The sequence below is a fragment of the Camelus ferus genome, chromosome 20 (genome assembly GCF_009834535.1).
Source record: "Camelus ferus isolate YT-003-E chromosome 20, BCGSAC_Cfer_1.0, whole genome shotgun sequence".
Lineage (NCBI taxonomy): Eukaryota > Metazoa > Chordata > Mammalia > Artiodactyla > Camelidae > Camelus > Camelus ferus.
Genome location: NC_045715.1, coordinates 1,944,977 through 1,966,021, shown reverse-complemented (window position 1 = coordinate 1,966,021; position 21,045 = coordinate 1,944,977). Strand labels below are relative to the sequence as shown.

The 21,045-nt window shown below is 47.9% G+C and overlaps 2 long non-coding RNA genes across 2 annotated transcripts in view; one reads left to right on the top strand and one right to left on the bottom strand.

Moving 5' to 3' along the window:
- The window catches only part of LOC106728538, a 124,348-nt gene that overhangs the window by 40,884 nt on the left and 62,419 nt on the right, over positions 1–21,045 (bottom strand). The gene's annotated exons all lie outside the window — the stretch shown is intronic.
- Positions 1,172–11,344, top strand: LOC116658146. The gene is made up of 4 exons (XR_004313323.1): positions 1,172–1,301; positions 7,510–7,609; positions 7,792–8,564; positions 9,371–11,344. It is a non-coding gene; the product is annotated as an uncharacterized LOC116658146 (long non-coding RNA).

The following is a 21,045-nucleotide window of genomic DNA, read 5'->3' as shown; positions in this document are numbered from 1 at the left end:
GCAGTTCTATCGCCGGCCGAAGAAAGACAGGACCCGCGATGCCGTGTTCTCTCCACACCACCGGGAGGGTGGGACGGCTGTGAAGCCACGGCGAGTCCTGCCAGAAAGGCCAGCACTGTTAGGCCCAATCATGTCCCACTAAGCATTAACCCAGGCGGGCTTCTTGGAGGAGGGTACACAACAGCAGTGGCCGCCGCTTTGTCCACTGCTTAGACCAAGTGTGAACCGAGTTACGGCGGAGGCGTGTGCCGGTTACACTGGCCTCACAGACAGAGGCCATCTGCACTCAGGGGCCATTTGCTGGTTGAGGGCAAACAGAAGGAGAGGATGTGGGGCAGAGGGGCTCGGGTCTGGGGTTATTACATCCTGAGCTGCCTGCAGGACACCAACGTTGGAGTCCAGTTGGCACGTCCGAGGACCACTCTGAGGCTGGGCATGGAGATGTGGGCTGGAGACACCAAATTTGGAGCCGACGACATGGGGCCCAAACCATGGACACAGGTGGACAAGCATGCGAGAGGGATGACCACAGGTCTTCTTCAGGTCGGTGATCTTTAGAGGCCAAGACAAGGGACAGGGAACCAGAAAGGAAGGGACCAGGATGGCTGAGAGGGAGGAGGAGGACCTGTGGGGAACGAAATCTCGGACCCACAGTTTCTGAAAGCAGTCGGCGAAACCAGATGCCCACAGAGGCTGAAATGCAGAGGAGCCGGCAACTGTCCCCTGCACTCGGTGATCTGGGGTGACAGTGACACGCCCCGCCCCAGACGTCGGGGTGCTGCCCCCACCTCCTTCCCAGGGAGCCCGCGTCTCTCCGAGCCCTTCCCGGAGCCTCGGCTGTCTTCTTGCTGTGTCTCCTCCAAACCTCCAGGGCAGCTCTCAGCACACTCCCGGGAAATGACTCCCCTCCACACTGTTCTCCTACAAGACTACTAGCTCCATAACTGCAGTAGAATTTGCATGTAGAGTGACAGCTCAGCCAGCACTCACACAAGCGTGCCCCGGCGTAGCCCCAGCCAGGTCAGGACTCATGCGTGTGCTTCTAGGACCCGAGGCGCCTGCCCCCGCCCCTTCCCGCTCTCCTGACACGTCACCATAGACTCGCGCTGCCTGCTCTGAATGTAATATAAATGGAATCGCAGAGTGTGTGCCTCTGGAGACGGAGATGCATGTTTCTGCTCCAACACGGGTCACCAGGTTGTTACCCATGGCCACCATCTGTTCTGAGGTGGAAGAGCTACACCACAGCTCCTGGACCCACGTGTCTGTCACCGGACCTGTGAAATCTGGAGACCCAGATGGTGGGTGAAGAACAGTGAGTCATCCCCCCCGCCATGGGCCCAGGGCTCCCTCGCAGGGGTGCACGCCCAGGGGTGCAGGGCTGGCTCTGTCCTTTGACCTTTTGTCCTCGGCACTCCATCCCACATGTCAGGCCAACAGAGCGGACATCTAGAAAGTACAAGCTGCCCTTGAAATCATAAACAGCTTTCCAACAGAGCTCTTACAAGAAGTTAAATTTAATGCCACTTAATAGGGTCTTCATGGTATTAGCAGCGAATACTTTTAGGTCAGTCTCCAAGCAGGTGTATCAAAATTGAAGGGACAGGCCAAAAGCTCAGTTAGCAAGAGACATAAGCCCCTCTTCTTAGAGAACTCATATCCAAGATCAAATTGTTTTTTCAAGAAAATTATGTAATTTCAGTAAATGAGGTAAACAGCCCTTGAAATGAATGGGGCGGAATACAGAGAATCGGTTGCACCGCGGGCTCAGGAAGTAGACCGCAGTCTTGCCCGGGGAAGGGCGGGTGAGACACACGATCTGGAAGGAGGTCGGGGCCAGGGCAACTGCTTTTGCACAGGAAGTACGTTTGGGCAGAAACTGGGCTTCAGCAGGTGCCTCAGCAAGCGCCCAGGAACAACAGGACAAGAAAGAACCTCACCGACCAAGGTCCCAAAGTTACACTTTCCTCTGTGAATACCTGCTTTGGTTTCCACCTGGTTAGAAGAAGTAAATACCAGGGAGGCGTGAGAAATGGGCTTTGGTGGCCGGGAGCACCGTGCCAGCCTTGGCTCTGCCTGCCACCACCTTCTCTTCCTTTCTCCCCTGATGGGCAGAATATGACCGCACGTTTGGCCTGAGTTTGCAAGAAAAGAAGTGAAGCCTTAACTCAAAGAAAAGATGAAAGGAACTGTCAGAGGCATAACTTCTGGTTTGGACCCAGGCCTCGTCTTTGTCCCTTCTCACCCCACCCTCCCACCCCGGCTCACCCTTCGCCCCAAGGGTGACCCAAGTCCACATGTGCAGTCAGAGTTTTTTGGCCTTTTTCTAGGTCTCCTCCCACCCTCTTGGAACTCTTTCCAAGGAAGGGGGAATAACTCCTTGCTTACCCAGCTTAAACTATCGATACCAAAGGGTTAAACAAATAATTCAGGCAGAGGGTGATGAGGAGGGTGAGCTCCAGGCCACTGACTGTGACTGGCAGACTGCTGATAAGAAGCGCAGGGCCAGCTGGAAAAGGAATGAACACAAAGAGAGGGTCGGCCCTGGGGAACAAACGAGCATGTCAGCTCTGGACCCCACCCTCTGTTTCCACTGGCATTTGTTTGCTCTGTGCTCTCTCACGTTAACAACGTATGAGGGTCTGAGTGGAAAACAGCCTGAAAAAACAAGACTTTATGGGAGACAGTGACATTGTTTTCACTGTGGCACAGGGATTTGTGGAACTGGAGACACTGGGGTCTCTGGGTCTGGGAGTGAGGGGTCTGCTCGCCTAAGTTGGTGACACGAGCTTCCTGCGATGCTTGGTCTTGGCAGTTCAGAAATTCCAACGAGGATTTACATCTAAGGAGGCATAGGGAACCTGTGGTCACAACTCCAAGGGCAGCGTTTACACTGGGTGTCACTGGGGCGCAGATTAGGAAGGGACACTGTGACTGACTGCACTTCTGTGTCAAACGTTGGCCACATATCCTGAGATATCCAGGACACCGTCAGATGTTAAATTGGGTTCCTCACTGTCTCGGTAAGTCTACTCCAGATGTCAGGGTCCCAAGTCCTGTGTTTGGGGAATACACACACACACACACACACACACACACACACACATACGCATATATGCACATACATACAAACACACATACACACAAATACACACATGCACATACATACACACATGTACACACATACACATATGCACATACACACACACACAGTGTGAGCCTGCCGGGTGGAGGGGCGGGCAGTGGCTGCAGGACCTACAAGGAGCAGCCCCCCGGGGGAGCCCCCGCTGACCCCCCTCTGCCGCCGCCCTCTCCTGTCTCTACGCACCCAAGTCCGACAGTCAATTTGCTCTAGTTCAGTTCTTAACTAGCAATTGTTAGAAAGTGTGGGAGGTCCAACTAAACCAAAAGTTCCCACAAAAGGCAAGCACACAGCAGGGTATAAAGCAGATAGATGATCGACAAGCAATTCTTTCTTTGACTTGACAGTGCCCCCTCCTTTTACTAGATATGCTGAAGGTCTCTTTCCTGAAGAAGTAACCTCTTCTTAAGGAACATACAGCTTCTAATAGCACTGAAAACTCCTGTCTCCGACCACCACCTTCGCTCTCTTGCTCAGCCCCTCTGATCGCCAACTCAGTGACGCATCCGCCTCATGGCTGCCTCTAACCCTCCCACCTGGCCCCTCCGCGAGCCACTCTCAAGCGAGACCCCGCCTTAAACTCACTCAGCCTAAACCCCGCAGTGAGTCACTTCTCTGCACATACATCCTCAACTCTCTGCTTCTTTCTGGCTTGGTCCTGTTTCCTTAACAAAAAATACAATCTCAGTTAGGTCTGACTCCCAAGAAACTTAATTCTTCTTCACTTACCTCATCCTCTTCCCACCATTCACCACTCATGCTCCTTGGTATTTACCCAAATCTACATCCACACAAAAACTTGCACATGTAAGTTTATAGCAGCTTTACCCAAAACTGCCAAAACTTGGAGGCTACCAAGATGTCCTTCGGCAGGTGGATGGATAAGCAAGCTGTGGTCCATCCAGCCAAAAGAGTATTAGCCAACGCTAAAACGAAATGGGCTATCAGGCCATGGAAAGACGTGGAAAACCTTAAATGCATATTACTGAGTAAAAGGAGCCAATCTGAAAAGGCTGCTTAGTGTATTTTCCATCTATATGACACTCTGCAGGAGGCAGGCTGTGACAATATGGAGACTGTGAAAATATCAGTGGCTGCCAGAGGCTGGCAGGGGGAGGGGTTTTAGGGCATAGAATCACTCTGTGTGACATTGCAACACTGGGGACATGTCACACACGTGTCCGAACCTGCAAAATATGCAACACCGAGTGACCCATAATGTAAACTGTGAGCTCTGAGTGACAATCGCTGTAACAAGTGTCCCTCTCTGGGGGGGAGGCTGTTAATTCAGTAAACGGTGCACGTCTGGGGGCAGGAGTCAGGCGGGAAATCTCTGGACCTTCCAAATTTGCTACGACCCTAAAGCTGCCCTAAAAATACATACAGTTGTTAAGAATGCCCGTAGGTTGCTGAGATTCCCTGTCCTGCTGGAAGCATCAGACCTGCGGGAGTGAGGAAGGAGAATGTTCAGTTTTGCAAAGCTCTCCAGGAAACTCACATCCCTGCCACGTGCCCACGAGGGCCACATGCTAGAGCTCTTAGACTTCAACACAGTGGTTTTCAAATTTCTCTTTAGTTTTTGAACCCTGTCTTTAAGTATCAGCCTATAATTTCCTAATAGGTCAACTCTGATTTAAGCCCACAGAAGGGGGTCCTCGGAAAAGCACGTCTCCTTGCAGTGGCCTCCGAGGGACAGGGCTGGCCTCCCCAAGGCTTCGTACAGGTCTGTGACAGAAGGTGTAACTCAAGGCCGACTTCTTTCAGGAAATGCTATAAAGTCAACCTGTTAAGCAATTCCACCGTCACTTCTCCTCATTAAATGCGGCCTCACTAATGTCCACATGACTCCCCCTGGAAGATCTGCACGCACTTCACTCCTTCATTTCATCCAGAGCTTTACTCAAACGCCAGCTCCTCAAAGACGCCTCCCTGGTCCACACTCCCTACTCCCGCCCTTATCAACACCTGGAATTATACAGCATGTGTATATTCAGATTTGGGTACTTGGCAGAGATTATCTTGAAATAAAAGCAGTGACCCTGTCACTACAAGGTAAACGACAATCAGTCTCATTGACAATCATAAAAATTTGAGCTATCTAGTAAAAATTAGTCTAGGAAAACATGATCTATCACTGCGAGCAGCCTACCGATGCTTTAGGACTTTTTGATGAGTTTGGTGGTGATACTATGAATGTGACATTTTGATACTGTGAATGAAATATGTCAACATTTAGAAAATATAAAAAACTCAATGAGAGCCCAGGAACAACTTGGTCAGCTGGCCTTCCACAAGGGCACCAAGAACAGTGTTTTCAACAAGTGGTGCTGGGAAAACTGGACACCCACGTGCAAAAGTTGATGCTGATCTTAAACATACACAAAAATTAGCTCAAAATCCACCCTAAATGTAAGACCTTAAACTGTAGAACTCTTAGAAGGAAGAATTGATGGAAAGTTTCATGACATTGGTTTGGCAAGGACTTCCTGAACACGATACCAAAACCACAGGCAAAAAAAGTAAAAAGATACAAATTGGACTATATCAAAATTAAAAACTTCTGCGCATCAAAGGACACCATCAACAGACTGAAAAGGAAACCTATGAAATAATAGAAAATATCTGCAAGTCATATACATGAGAAGAGTTGATATGAAGACGAAAACTCCTGCAACTCAACAACAATAAACAAATAACTTGATTAAAAAGTGGGCAAAGAAGATACAGAAATGGCCAAAAAGTACGTGAAAAGATGCTCAACATCATTAGTCATAAGAGCAATGAAAATCAAAATCACAATGAGATATTGCCTCACATCCATTAAGATATTTACCATTTTTTTTTTTTAAGGAAAAGAAGTGTTGGCAAGGGTGTAGAGAAATTGGAACCCTTGTGCTGTCCTGGTGGTGGAGCTGTAAAACGGTGCAGCCACTATGGAAAGTAGTAAGGCGTTAAATTACATGCAGAATAGAATTGACATATGGTCCAGTCATTCCACTTCCAGGCATCCTTCTAAAAGAACTGAAAGCAGGGTCTCCAACAGATATTTGCAAACCCATGAGCAATGCAACACTATTCTCAACAGCCAAGAGGCAGAGGCAACCAAAGTGTCCACTGATGGATAAATAGATAAACAAAACGTGGTCTATGCATACAGCGGAGTGCTGTTCAGCCTTAAAAAGAAAGGAAATTATAACATAGGATATACCTCAGAGGAACCTTGAGGACATTACGCTCAATGAAATAAGCCAATCGCAAAAGGACAAAAACTGTGATTCCACTTACACGAGGTACCTAGAGGAGTCAAATGGTAAACTTTTTTAATGGTACAGAATTGCAGTTTTGCAAGATGAAAAAGTTTAGGAACTTGGTTGCACAACAATGTGATTATGCTTAACTTTATTGAACCGTACACTTAAGAATGGTTAAGATGGTAAATTTCATGTTATGCACTTTTTTTCACAGAAAAAATTTTAATTAAAAACCTCTATCATCAAATGACACAAGCCAACAGAGTGAAAAGGCAACCCACAGGACTGAAGAAGTATTTGTAAAGCATATATCTGATAAGATGTTAATATCCATCATATATAAAAGCCCCTACAACTGAACAACAGAAAACCAAGTAACTGATTCAGAAATGAGGAGAGAATATGAATGGCCACTTCTTCAAAGAAGATACACAAAGGCCAACGAGCACGAGGAGAGGTGGTAGACCAGTCGTTAGGAAAAGCACGGCCAGAGCACAGTGAGCTCCCACTTCGCGCCCCCCAGGACGGCTGCTGTCATGGCTGACTTTGCGTGTCAGCCTGGCCGGTCCAGGCGGTGCCGACAGCTGGTCAAACACTGCTCTGAGCGTGTCTGTGAGGGTGTCCGGGGATGCGATCAGCATCGATCAGACAGACGTCAGACTGTCGCCCACGATGTGAGTGTGCCTCCTCACATCCAGCTGAAGCCCGAGCAGACCCAGACGGCTGAGCAGAGGGAACTTCTCCTTCTCTTTCAGTTTTTCAAGATGGAAAGAGTCTTGGAGATGGAGGGTGTGATGGCCGCATGGCCAGGTGAATGCACTTAAAACTACGGCCCTGTACACTTAAAAATGGTCAAGACGGTGAATTTTATGTTATGCCTATATTACCACAATTTTAAAATAAATAAATAAATAAAAATTATTCATGGGTGAAAAAGAGCCAAAGTACAAAATACACCAATGGATTTTGCAGTAGCGTGGTTCCAAAATTCAAGGATACTGTTCCAGAGCCTACGTTACACCTAACTTTTAATAATTATCATTAATTTTTTATGAAGACTCAGAGAAGAATAATTATAATTATCCAAAAGGCTATTAAAGTATTCTCCTTTTGCAGGTACATCTATGTGAGCCCAGATTTTCTCCATACACTTCAATCAGAACAACAGACTGAACGCAAAGCAAGTAGGAGAATCCAATTGTCTTCAGAAAGGAAGGTGATCTGCAAAAATGTAAAACAATGCCACTCTACTCACTAATTGTTTTGTTTTGGAAACTGCCATTTTCATAAAATTATGGTTCTTATGTCAACATGTAACAGGTTTACCATTTTTATATGAATTAATAAGCATTTTTCAATTTGCTCAGTTTTGACTTCTAATATATTGAATATCTGCAGATACACTGTGCATGAAGAGTCTTCAGCAACGTTTCTGAGTGAGAAGGGGCACCAAAGCCAAGACGTCTGAAAACTACTGATTCAAACCAGTGCACCACAGAGGATAAGGCATTCAGTCCTTTTCTTTCTCCTCGACCCTTGAATGACTACAGCTTTAATTAACAGACAGAATTCAGGCAGCCGCACTCAGGGGGCCAGCAGTGTGAACCTAGCATCATTGGGCTGACATCACGATGTCAGTGGGGCTGTCTACCCTCCCGAGGCTTCAGGGGGGAATCCGTTTCTAGCCTCTTGCAGGTTTGGGGGTTGCCAGCCTCCCCTGGCTTGTGGCCACATCACTCCAGTCTCTCCTCCACCTTCAGCAGGGTCTCCACTGTCTGGCACCTTCCACGCTCTCTGTTATGTGACTGGATTGGATGCCACCTGTTTCACTGTGTAGGCCAAGCAACCCCATCAAAATTACATTCATTTAATATTTCATGAGGTCCAAACAGTGTCAATTTTTAAAATTTGACTTGTTCATAGTGGTTGCTTTTTAGTGTTTTCTCAATCCACAATAAAGGGGTACTAAGAAGGCAATGGGGCAACGCCCGACCACCTGGCCATGAGTCTCAGCTCCTCACCTCCGAGTTGTGCCCTCAGGAGAGCCAGTCGTTCTTGGGGCATCAGTCTGCTCATCTGAAAACGGGGTGCTGACAACACTGCCCACGTAGGACTGCTGCGGGTGAGACGAGTCGATCCCTGTGAAGGCCTAGCCCAGCACCCTGAGGACGGTAAGCATTCTGCATATCAGTTGTCATTACTGATGTCATGTGAATGAGGGTAACAGGGAGAAGTTGGATGCGGTTAGGACTGAGGTCACGGGAACCGGGATGGCTGCTGCTGCTACACTTACACTTGGTGCTGAGGACGTATCTGTTCGACAAGTCACAGGGCACCGGCCCCCGGGGCCCCCACCAGGCACCACTTGCATTTCACCTACCTCTCACGGGTCTCCCTGCCCCCGCGCACCCCAAGGGCACCTGCACACGACAGGGGGCAGCTCTGGAGACGGTCCAAAGCCGGAGGCAGTGGGGGCTTCTCCCTGGCTTTGGGCCTAGCCTCTTTCTGAACGTGAATAGGATACGTTTTTGGAGAAGTGACAGCATGTTTTCTGTGAATAGCTGCGTCACTTTTATTCCTCTTCCTGTTTCCACCATTTGGAGTATTTATAAAGTTTTCCATTTGATCCTTTTTTGGGACAGACAGCTTGTTTGGAAAAAAGGGACCAATAACCACTAAGTAGAATGGATCCCAAGGAGCCGGCCCTACAAAGAGCATCGTCGGCAGGGCCCCTCCTGCCCCAGGGTGGAGGGATGCCGTCCGGGTTGGGATGCAGGGGCGCAAGGATGTGAACGCAGCAGGACAACGTCAGGTCCGCGTGGAGCGGACCACCAGGCTGCTTTTTCTGCTCTCGCCTGGAATTCATTTTCAGTCGATACGTGTGTGCAAAGCACAAAGGCAGTTGCCCAGAAGACAGGACGGAAAACGAGGGTTATTGCAGGTGGTGCTGAACGGCTCTGTGGTTTCTCTCCCACAGGAATCCAGAAAGGGAGGCTCTGTAGATCTGTCTCCAGAAACTAAGTCCTGAGTGTGAGCAGGGAAGCAACGGGCCATAGAGCGAACGCCTGGGATGGAGGAGGACTGGGGCCACCGGTCCGCAAACACGATGTGTTTGTTGGGGGGCCTTGCTGCCAGCCTGCTGAGTTCTCAAGGCCCAGCGACTACTTTCTGAACCCAAACAAATGAGTCAGTGCATTTCCCAGAACGGGTTTTCAAGCCGGCTTCCTTGCCAGTGCTGGAGACCCAACCAGCCCATTTATAACACGCCGTTTCAGGGCACGGTGAGAGCCGCCCAGCGCAGCACCCAGCGCCGACACAGGGCCGCGGCGCGCGCCCTCCTCGAAGCCCCTCTGGCTGAAGGTGTCCCCGGGCCCTGACTCCTCAAAGGAAGATGCCCACTGTGCTGAGGAGCCCGGGTGTCACATCGCGGGCACGGCGAGGGTCCTTTCTGTGTGGCTTCCTTTCAGTCTGTCTGACCTTTAAGGAGAGAACACCTGGAGACTGGCTCTCGGCCCTGTCGCCACCGTCAGGAGTGAGTCTCCTCCAAGTGATGGCTCTGTGGTCTGGCAGCAGAGGCCTGACCTTTCCAGGCAGCCCGGTGGCGGGGCCAGTCCTTGGTAAGGCCGGCTCACGTGGCTGGGGCCGGACTCAGAACCAGGGGGACGGGCGAGCGTCAGAACGCCCCCAGAACGGCCAGCAGGATGCACAGCTGGCCTAGCGAGGCGGCGCTGGAGAGGGCTCCCCAGGCCGATGGCCAGCAGGTGCTCTGCCCGCGCTCAGGTGTTCTACCAGGAAGTGTCCAAAGCTCTTCCTTGTAGGATGTTACTCAAATTCAAGCGAGTATTATAAAAGTCACAGCAAAGTATTTAGCCGTATTAAGTAAGTAGACCATTCATCACAGTAAAGGAAAGGGAGCTGGGAGCTAACGTACTTCTAAGCATTTCATTCAAGGGAGAAGGAGGAGGGGAAACACATAATATATCTTAGGAACATTAACGTCCTGTTATTGTTAGGAACTGCTGGGACCTCATTAGAGCCTATGAAAACATCATCTGTAAGTACTGAAAGGCCATAAATCGCCAGTCGTCCACGGAGAAGGCAGGTAAAGGGGGAAGAAAAGAGGGGGGCGAGGGAACAGGAGAGCTGCCATACCTCTGTTGGTTTCCTCGCCAACACGCGAGCCAGGCTTGCCGCCGACTGGCTTCCCAGAAGGATTATGTGAATTCGGCTTCCTGACACAGGTTGATATGGTTGGAGACCATATTTATTATTTTAAAGTAATTATCGACAGTTAATAAAATCAGTTTAGGAGAGTTTTTTTTCTTTTCTGTTTTCATACTGTTACCTCTCAGCAGTCTTGGTTCTTCCTTGGACATGGAAATTCCTTTTCATAAACTTCATCCTGGGACTAAAATTGAGCCAGTTCTGAAGAGCTGAGCAGAAATTAAGCATTAAGGTTAAAGTTGCTCATTTTGGACGAACTCAGCGTTGTCCCTGGATCCACGGATGATGGCAGACAGCCAAGGAGCATCTTCCAGGCCAAATGCCTTTGCAAGATTACGGGACTACACAGTTCATCTGTTCTCTAGTGGAACTGGAAAATGGTCCCAGATAATAAGTAACTGTGCTCTTCTCGGGAAGAAAAACAAGATGCGCAGCTTCAGCAGCGAGGTCTGTGGAGAGGAGCCAGCAGAGTGACTGCGGCAACAAGAACACGCCAGCTGAGAGGGGACTCTCTTGATAAACAGACTGTAGTGTCTTCCACACCCAATAAATACCACTCTTTTCTATAAAAGAGATTAGCTGGTTCTTCAGTTGGCCAGTCTGTTTTATGACAAAAATTCTTTAATATCTGAGCAGCTTTTATATGTGGAGAGGAAAACACGCTCCCTGTTTTTCGTACTTTTTTTATCATCATTGATCATTTTTTAAACACTTAACACTTCCCTAAATATTTTACCCACTACTTTCATAAACTGATCAAATAAAAAGCTAAATTATTAAATAGCTATTAAATATAAGGTTATGAAGTTACAAAATTTGATTCAACATTAAACAAATGATTGATAACAAAAATGAATGAGAGTCTTCCAAAGACTTAATGGGTCTTTAAGTCCTTCCGGCGCTCTGAGCACGTTAGGACGCATTATTACAATGAAAGTGAATTACAACGAACACACGATGGATCACTGCACTTACATCCAAGCTGGGTTACTAAAGAGTTAGTTCCACAGATTTAACTTTGCTTCTCTATTCGTTATTCTTATTAGTGCTCTAATTTCTTTCTGGAGCACAAAATTCACTCATGTAACCAAGAAAGCTAGGTTAATTTTTCAGACGAGCTGACTGCAGACATGCCTTTTGAGACCGAAGACAAGATTTAGGCAGCTTCCAAGGAAACTGGCCAAGTTCACTCACCCAGGCCCCTTGTTACAGTTGCTTGTTCCATTACTTCAGAAATTCTCCTGATGACTAGTTTTGGAAATTTTGATGTGTTTTGATTTTTGTGACCTTAATATTTATTATCAATAACAAGCAGTGTTTATTTGGCATGTCTTGTCTGTACTATATATCTGATACAAGTTCACTTTTTGGCTCTCATTCTAAGTAAGACCCAGTTTGGTTTACTGAAATCAAAGCTTTTGGTTGATCTGGGTCTATGAAATATTGTAACATTTCTTTCTCATCAACCATTAGAAGCCATTCGTCATCTCCCTTTGTGTTTAGGGGGCTGGGGTGGTTTCGTCCCCATCTTTAGGGTCCCAGGTCCCCGTCCCCTCCATCTGCCTTCACACGTAGACTCGATTAAGTAAGTGCGACACAGAAACGAGCAGAACGCTTCTGAAAGAAACTGAGGAGCCCAGAGAAACGGCCTCCTGTGCACATGCACAGAGTGCGTTTTAAACTTGACTTTGTGTGCACTTTGAAGGTGAGCACCACCTGATCGCCACTGTGACCCTCTGTCAGCACCTGTCCCATCATCTCAGCACCATGGTCTCTAAGTGTGGTCCCAGGTGAACCACATGCCCCACCTGGGAACTTGGGAGAAATTCTAGTTCTCTGGTTCCGTCCCAGACCCACTGAGTAAGAGACCCTAAGAGTAGGGCCCGAGAGCGGGACTGTTGGGTCATAGGGTAACTCTATTTCCAGTCTTTTGAGAAATCTCCATACTGTTTTCCACAGTGGCCGCACCAAACTGCATTCCCACCGGCAGTGTCGGAGGGTTTCCTTTTCTCCACACCCTCTCCAGCATATATCCTTCGTGGGCTTTTGAACGATGGCCGTTCTGACTGGCGTGAGGTGATACCTCATTCTAGTTTTGATTTGCGTTTCTCTGATAATTAGCGATATTGAGCATTTTTTCATGTGCCTATTGGTCATTTGTACGTCTTCACTGGAGAATTGTTTGTTTAGGTCTTCTGCCCATTTTTGGATTGGGTTGTTTGTTTTTTTGTTATTAAGTTGTATAAGCTGTTTGTATATTCTGGAAATTAAGCCCTTGTCAGTCACATTGTTTGCAAATATTTTCTCTCATTCGTGGTAAGTTGTTTTTTTATTTTATTTATGGTTTCCTTTGCTGTGCAAGAAGTTATGTTTAATTAGGTCCCATTTGTTTATTTTTGCTCTTATTTCTGTTGCCTCAGTAGACTGCCCTACGAGAACATCACTAAGATTTATGTCAGAGAATGTTTGCGTATGTTCTATTCTAGGAAGTTTATGGCATCTTGTCTTATGTTTGAGTCTTTAAGCCATTTTGAGTTTATTTTTGTGTATGGTGTGAGGGAGTGCTCTAACTTCACTGATTTACACGTGGCTGTCCAGCTTTCCCAGCACCCCTTGTCCAAGAGGCTGTTTTTCCTCCAGTGTATATTCTTGCCTTGTTTGTCAAAGAGTAACTGACTGTAAGTGTGTGGGTTTATTTCTAGTCCATCGATCCATATGTCTCTTTTTATGCCAATACTACACTGTTTTGATTACTGTAGCTTATGTGCAGCAACATGGATGGCCCTGGAGATTGTCATACTAAATGAAGTAAACCAGGAAGAGAAAGAGAAATACCATGATACCACTTATGTGTGGAATCCAAACAAAAGGGGGGGGGGGACACAAATGAACTTATTTACAAAATGGAGACAGACTCAAAGACAGAAAACAAATTTATGGTTACCAGAGGGATTAGGGGATGGGGAGGGATAAATTGGGAGTTTGGGTTTAGCAGATACAAACTACCATATAAAAAATAGATAAACAGCAAGGTCCTACTGTACAGCACAGGGAACTATATTCAATACCTTGTAACAGCCCATAATGAAAAAAATATGTACCTATACATGTATAACTGAATCACTGTGCTGTACACCAGAAACTAACACAACACGGTAAATCTACTACAATAAAAAAGAAAAAGAGCAGGGTCCACAGTCCATGTTCCCACTCATCCACTTGCATGCCACGTAACTGGCGCACGCAGACATTTGATGGCTTCTGCTACAACGTCTCCAGCGAGCACTGTCTTGTTTCCTTATCTCCTTGCACCTGCAGTCATCATATAGAAGGTTATAGTGAGATGTGCCCCAAACGTTGAGATTACTAATCCTGAGGATGAAGCCAGCAGGAATGATTGCTTACTGGAACAGTTCTGTCCTGAAGAAATAACCAACCCTATGAAGTGTCACAGGGATGTATTACGATGAAGACAGGAGCGTGCTAAGTCAAGTCACAGAAACTGAGAACAACAATCTAACTAATGGAATTAAAACTTAAATCAAGGAGAATGAGTCTTAAAACAGGGAAACTGTGTAGAGAGTGGGGGGAGGGGGGATGTGAAATAACAAAAGATATATTCATTGGCCTCTGCCCTCCTCCATTCCCTGGTTCCTGACACAGAGCTCCCTAAATCCCTTGGCATTCCCTGGGTGACAAGAGTGTCTTTTGTTCTAATGAAGCGACTCCCGGTGGACTTCTAGAGAGCTTCTAGACGTGGCCTGGTCACCAGAAAGACCCAACCATGATTAGAGGCTTGACCTTTAAGCCCCACCCTCCATCCGTCAGGGAGGGGCAGGGCTGCAGACTGAGGGGGTCATGCCCACATAAGGATGCCACCATTAAAATCCCCAAAGTACTTGTTCTGAGAGTGCTGGTTGCTCAACACGTGGCGGTGCTGGAGGCTGGCACACCTGGAGGTGGCGTGGAAGCTCCACCCCTTCTGTACCTTGCCCTGTGTGTCTCTTCCCTTAGGGTGTTCATCTGTGTCCTTTATCATATCCTTTTATATTAAGCCAGTAAATGTAAGTAAGTGTCTCCCTGAGTTCTGTGAGCCAATCTAGCAAATTATCAAACCCAAGGAGCAGGTAGTGGGGACCCTCATTTACAGCCCATCAGTCAGAAGCACAGAGGATGATCTGGGCCTCGTGATCGGCATCTGAGTAGAGGGAGGGCAATCTTGTGGGACTGAGCTCCTAACCGCCTGTGGGACCCAACATTAATTCTAGGCACAGAGTGTTAGAATTGAGTTAAATTATAGGATACCCAGCTGGTGTCAGAGACTGCGTGATGGAAAACCTATACCTCTCGTGTAAGAAGGGAAGTGTGGTGTGTGTGTGGTTTGGGAGATTAAAGGAGAAGCACGGGAACATCTTCCTTATATAGAAAAAAGAGATTCTTTGCAAAAGGCTAAGAACTCTGGGGCCTAGAAAATGTTACTCTGTTCTGAACAGGGACCATTTAGCTGCCCCTCTCTGCCCTACATGCAAGCTAGTTATGCTGCTGCGGGAAGTCACACAACTGTATAGACGTGTCTGCTGTGAATTCTTGATTTTCAGCTTTGGTTGGGCCAAGAATATATTCTACCATCTTCCTACTTGCCTTAAGTCAGACTTGCCTAAAACTCGTCACACCATCACCTGGACCTTCGCTCTCAAAATGCAGCCCTGCTGCCAGTTCAGAGAGAAAAGAAGCCATCAGATCCGAGATCCCTCAGATTCCTGCTGTGAGACACACGGACTCAATCTGCAAACACAACATCCTTTCTTCTTCCTTCCCACTCCTGGGCACACATCCGGAAAAGACGACAACTCTTAACTCGAAAAGATACACGTGCCCCGGTGTTCACAGCAGCACTATTTACAGTAGCCAAGACATGGAAACAACTTAAATGTCCATCAACAGAGGACTGGATAAAGAAGATGTGGTGTATTTATACAATGGAATACTACTTGGCCATGAAAAATGAAATATTGCCATTTGCAGCAACACGGATGGACTTAGAGATTGTCATACGACGTGAAGTCAGACAGAGGAAGACAAATATCATATATCACTTACATGTGGAATCTAAAAAAAGGACACAAATGAACTTATCTATAAAACAGAGACAGACTCACAGACATAGAAAACAAACTTATGGTTACCAGGGGGAAAGGGATAAATTAGGAATTTGGGATTAACAGATACACACTACTATATATAAAATATATTCTCCTAAAAGTCTATACTCAGTCAAATTATTTTTTCAAGAAGAAGAAATAATTGACATAGAAAACAAACTATGGTTACCAAAGGAGAAAGGGCAGGGCAGAGATAAATTAGGAGTTTGGGATTAACATATATATATTACTATACATAAATTAGATAAACAGCAAGGACCTATTGTATAGCCCAGGGAACTATATTCAATTTCTTGTAATAACATACAATGAAAAAGAATCTGAAAAGAAAAAAAACTATGTATATGTATAATTGAATTGCTTTGCTGTACAACTGAAACAAACATTTTAAATCAACTATACTACAATAAAAATTTTTAAAAAGAAATTGTTTCAGAAAAACAAAACCTGACAGAGCTTAGCTCAACAGACTCTTTCAAGGCCTGAATTACAAGTAGAAATTCTAAAGAATACAAAAACTACTAGAAATTAAAAGAAAAAATAAAATATTTGATAACTTCAAATTTTAAAAATTGATTTTCATCAAAAGACATTTTGAAGAGAATGAGAAAACAAGAGAAAAAGGGAAGAAGACACTTGCGATATGAGTAATCCACGAACTCTAGTCTCCACCCTATGTAAAGCGCTCCTACTACTTACCAAGAATAACACAACACACCCAAACAGGCATGCACACACCAAAACCCCAGATGGGCAACAGACATACTTTAAATGCTGAAATTTATTAGGAAATGCAAACTAAAGTCACAATGAGATGCCACCACACCAGGTTGTCAAGTATCTTCAGGCTTGCTGATACCAAGTGTTGGCTTTCATACACTGCTGTTGAGGGTATAAACCAAGAGCAGGATGTTACGGACGGTAATAATAGAGGTACATTTTCAAACTGGGAGATTTGGGATGAACTTTCTAAAAATTTAGCTGAGATCAAAGAATAAGGAGTTGGTAGGATCAAGTAATTTCCAGGTAGAGAGAACACTTTGTACAAAGGTCTGAACTGAAAAAGGACTTGGCGTGTTTGAGGCACTGAAGGACAGTCAGGTGGCTGAAGCAGAAGGAGCGAGGGGCACAGGGCCAGAGCAGCACAGGACTGAGACCCACAAGGTAGGCAGGAGACGTGCCTGCAGGCCGCCTCATGGATTCCGATGACTATCCTGAGCCGCTGGAGGCCATCGAAGGGCTCAGGCAAAGGAATGACGTTCTCAGATATACATTTCAAAGATCTCTCTGGTCAGCAGTAGGAAAACGGGTTGAGTGTGTGCGTGTGCAAGATTGGATACAGGAAAACCACTTGGCCTTTTTCCATAATCCAGGCAATTAATGATGATGACACAGTCTAGGGAGGAGTAAAACAGACTGTGAATATTTAGGAAGTGAAACTGGCAGAACCTGTGGTGGCCTGGATGTGGTGCTGAGGAGGAAGGGGAACACACAGGATGACTCTGGTGTCCGGGGTCTGCCTTGTAACACCAGCGGCACTGGGGGCCATACGTGCGCTGAGGGAGGCAGCCCTGGAAGGGGACACGGCTGTGTGAGGAAGGGAGAACCAGTCCAGCTCTGTACACGCTGATTCTGAGATGTTCATTTTGCCTCCAGGTACAGATGTGGAGCATGCACGTGGCATGTAAATCTAGATGCAGCAGGGTCCCGCGGCTGGCTCACCACGCCGCGCCTCTCACCACGCCACCTTCAGTGGTATCGTGTCAGTGGCTCAGTCTTGGCTGTGGTGAGAATACTTACACCATGGAGACTGGCAAATGCTGTACTTCAGGGTCTTCCCCTCTGGAGGCGGCTGTTAAACATCTACCTGCGCAGCCCTCTGGACCCGAGGAGACGTCTGGTCTGGAGATACAAGACCCGGGGGGCCGCGGGAGGCGCTTGGCTGAACTGCACTCAGCAGAAGCTCATTCTCCACACGGAGCTGGGAGTCTAAGCAGGGAACCTGCCCTGCCATCCCCGGAACACCGCCTGCTGCTGCCGGATGAGCCCAACAAGCTGGGGATAGTTTTATAAGAAAAGGAGTGAAAAGGAAATGTTTGCCAAAGAATGCCAACTCTCCCCCTGTTCCTGGCCTGCTCTTGTGGCCAGGCACGCGCAGCGGCCACAGGTTTGTGTGCGTGTTCCCTTTCCTGGACTTGCTTTCTGGGGATCCTTCGTGGCTTGATGCCAGCCCTGTGGACACCACATGGGCGGCAGGCCTTATGCACACCTGGCCCCCCGACCTTCCACCCAGGCACAGGCAGGCGGACGGCGTAAGAGCCCTGCCGACAGCCTGTTTCCACCCACAGAACCACGTCCTTCCAGGCAGCACATGGAAGCAGAGCTGCAGGAAACAGTGGCCAAGGGGTCTGTCAACTGGAGCAGGTCGTCTGGCTCAAAGAAGCGCTCCCAGGGCTTGTGATGCAGGGGTCTGGGGGCAGCTCTGCCCTGGGGGAGGTCCTGCCACACCTTCAGCAACACAGCTCTCACCACGTGACCGCGATCAGCACCTGCCTCTGAGGTGGGACTTCACAGCCTCCCCAGAACGTCCACATCTAGTCTCTCAGTCTCTCACCTTCCTCTTCTACAGCAGTTTGGGGAGTCGAAAGCACAAGCACTGCTGTCGTCCTCCGCTGCACACGTGCAGTAAGTAACTGAGGCTCAGAAAGCGTAGCTTTCCAGCCCCTGAAATTAACATGGGCCACCCAGCAACATGGTGCTAAGACTGAGCAACATTCATGCCAAGGGTTTCCCATTTCTGCTCTCCAGCGTCTTGTGGTTGGCTTCCCTGCCTTCTCCGGGTTTGAATTCCAGGCGATGGAAATCATTTGTACTTACAATGGAACATATAATTCTATGTATAATTGTATCTATTAGTAACAGTATCTAGTTTGTCTTCAGAAACGTCCAAACAGGTAAGACTGCTTTTCTACGAGGTCCCAGGAAGAGCTCCAAGCAGTGTTCATCGTATATGTGTTAACATAAATTATAATATAAAAAGTGGTTTTAAAAGTAACCTTCCTCTAATTTTAAAAGTAGGGTATATGTTTGTATTATAAAATTTAGAAAATCAGGAGTAATCATTCGTAATTAATATTCAAAACAAAAACATTTGGTGTAGTGGAAACATTAAAATAAACATCAGCGTAAGTATATAACCCACCAAGATGGTGCCTATCTGAAAAGTGCGCTCATTTGAGAGTATCAGTCGTGGTGTTTACGGTATGATGAATACTCGTGTGTGTGTGCTCACACGTCCACATTTTTCACATCTCGCCCTGCAGACTCCCCTCAGGTGCCCACCTTAGCCGGGGACCTCTGGGGCGCTGTGGACTGTGAGACCCTGACTCCGGGGGGCTAGGACTGTCCCCAGCGCTCCGTGCCCGCCGGTGTTCACCTGTGTGCAGCCCCTGCCACGTGCAGCAGGGCTGACTGCATAACAGGAAGTTCCAGAAATGAGGAGTCCTGACTCCGAAGACTGGATGACTAAAGACACTGTGGCTTCATCTTGCTCTCTTTCGGGTCTCTCCCTCTGAGGGAAATCAGCCACCAAGCCATGAGGATGCTCGAGGAGCCCCACCGACGGGGCCTCGCGGACTGGGATCCAGGCCTTGGGATGAGGCTGCCACAGCGGACTGGACTACAACCTCATGAGAGGCACCAAGCCAGAACACCCGGCCGAGACACTCCTGAATTCCTGATTTGCAGAAACTATGAATTAATAACCCTTTATTGCTGGTTTAAGCCAGCAAGTCTGCAGCAATAGATAACTAAGACATGGGCTCTAAGCCAGGCAACCTAGCTGAAATCCAGGCCTTGGGAAACTCACTTCACCTCTTATTTACACATTCTTTGAACTTGAAATAATACTTACCTCAAAGCATCGCTTTAAAGAGCAAATGTGATCCTATAACACAGAAGTGCTTGGCACAAGGCTGACATTCTTAGAATGGCTAATTCATACCAGTTTTCCCAGAGCTTTCTCAGTTTGGTACTGCAGGTCCAGCACCAGGAGAACCTCCTCACCCAGGGCAGACAGCTAGGTGGTCACTCTAACGTTCACTGGAATTGTCTGAAGGTGAAAGGTGTCAGCGGTAAAGAGTTAAGCAAGGAAGTCTCGCAGCCGCAGGTAGACCAGCCCACATCCTAACCTCCCCACAATGAAGGGACTCCGGCTACAGGGTTTCATCGCTGTGCTGTGAGACCCGGACTCCAGGCTGCACTTCTCAGAGGCTCTGCAGTGACTGCAGAGGCATCTGGTCTGCTAGGAGCTCTGCCATCTCCATCACTCATGGCCTTCAGGGAGATTCGGGCTCTGCCCTTGACCGTTCCTTCTGAAGGATGGGGTGGGGCCTGACCCACACCACCACCAAGACTCGTCTAGAGCACCTCCCTGCTGCACACACTGCTGAAGTCTGCGGGAACTGGAAGAAAAATACCACTTCTCCCATGTGAGAAACGGCTACTCCAGAGCCCAGTGCGTAAGCCTGACCTCAGGGGCCCTACCAGGCAGGCTCCCTGGCCAGTCTCGAGTCGGCCTCCACCGGTGGAGGCCCCTGGGTGCCCCAGGCTCCTCAGAGTCCACCTCCCTCTGTTCTGCCTGGAGTTCTCACCCACAGGCCTCCTCGCACGGGCACATCTCCCCCATCTGCCCGCAAAGGACCAGCTCCCTCTCACGCTGCACGTCTATGCCGGGGCCCTGCTCCCTCTTGGAAAGCTCCTCCCCCTCCCAGGGAGCAGTGCCTGTCCAGCAGACACAGCAAGTCACATCATGGTTGCCTCTTTGTCTGCCTGTCCCTGCCTGCCCTCTGCCCCCATCTCAGTCTACTCAAGCTCAAGACCTATGTCTCATCCCTCCTCCTCCCCATAATAGTGCCCACCACATAATAGATGCCCAATAAGTAATCCTTGACTGAGCGCACAAACACATGAATAAATGCCTTTCATTCCCCTTGGCTCCACTTCCCGATGACCAACAACCGGAAAGCAGAGAAAAATGCTCCTTCCCCCAGGAGCACAGTTTGCTGTTTGCCACGGGGTTGGGGGCAGGACTGCTGGCCCAGCGCTGGCCCACGAGGCCGAGGCGGACGCAGACTGACAGCACCTCACTGTCAGGGACAGCCCACCCCAAGCCAAGGCCCAGTCTGCTAATCACTCGTGAAGAATGACCTGTTTTCTGTCCACAGTGCTCTTTCTCAGAAGTCAAGAATAAAAGTAAGGAATCTTG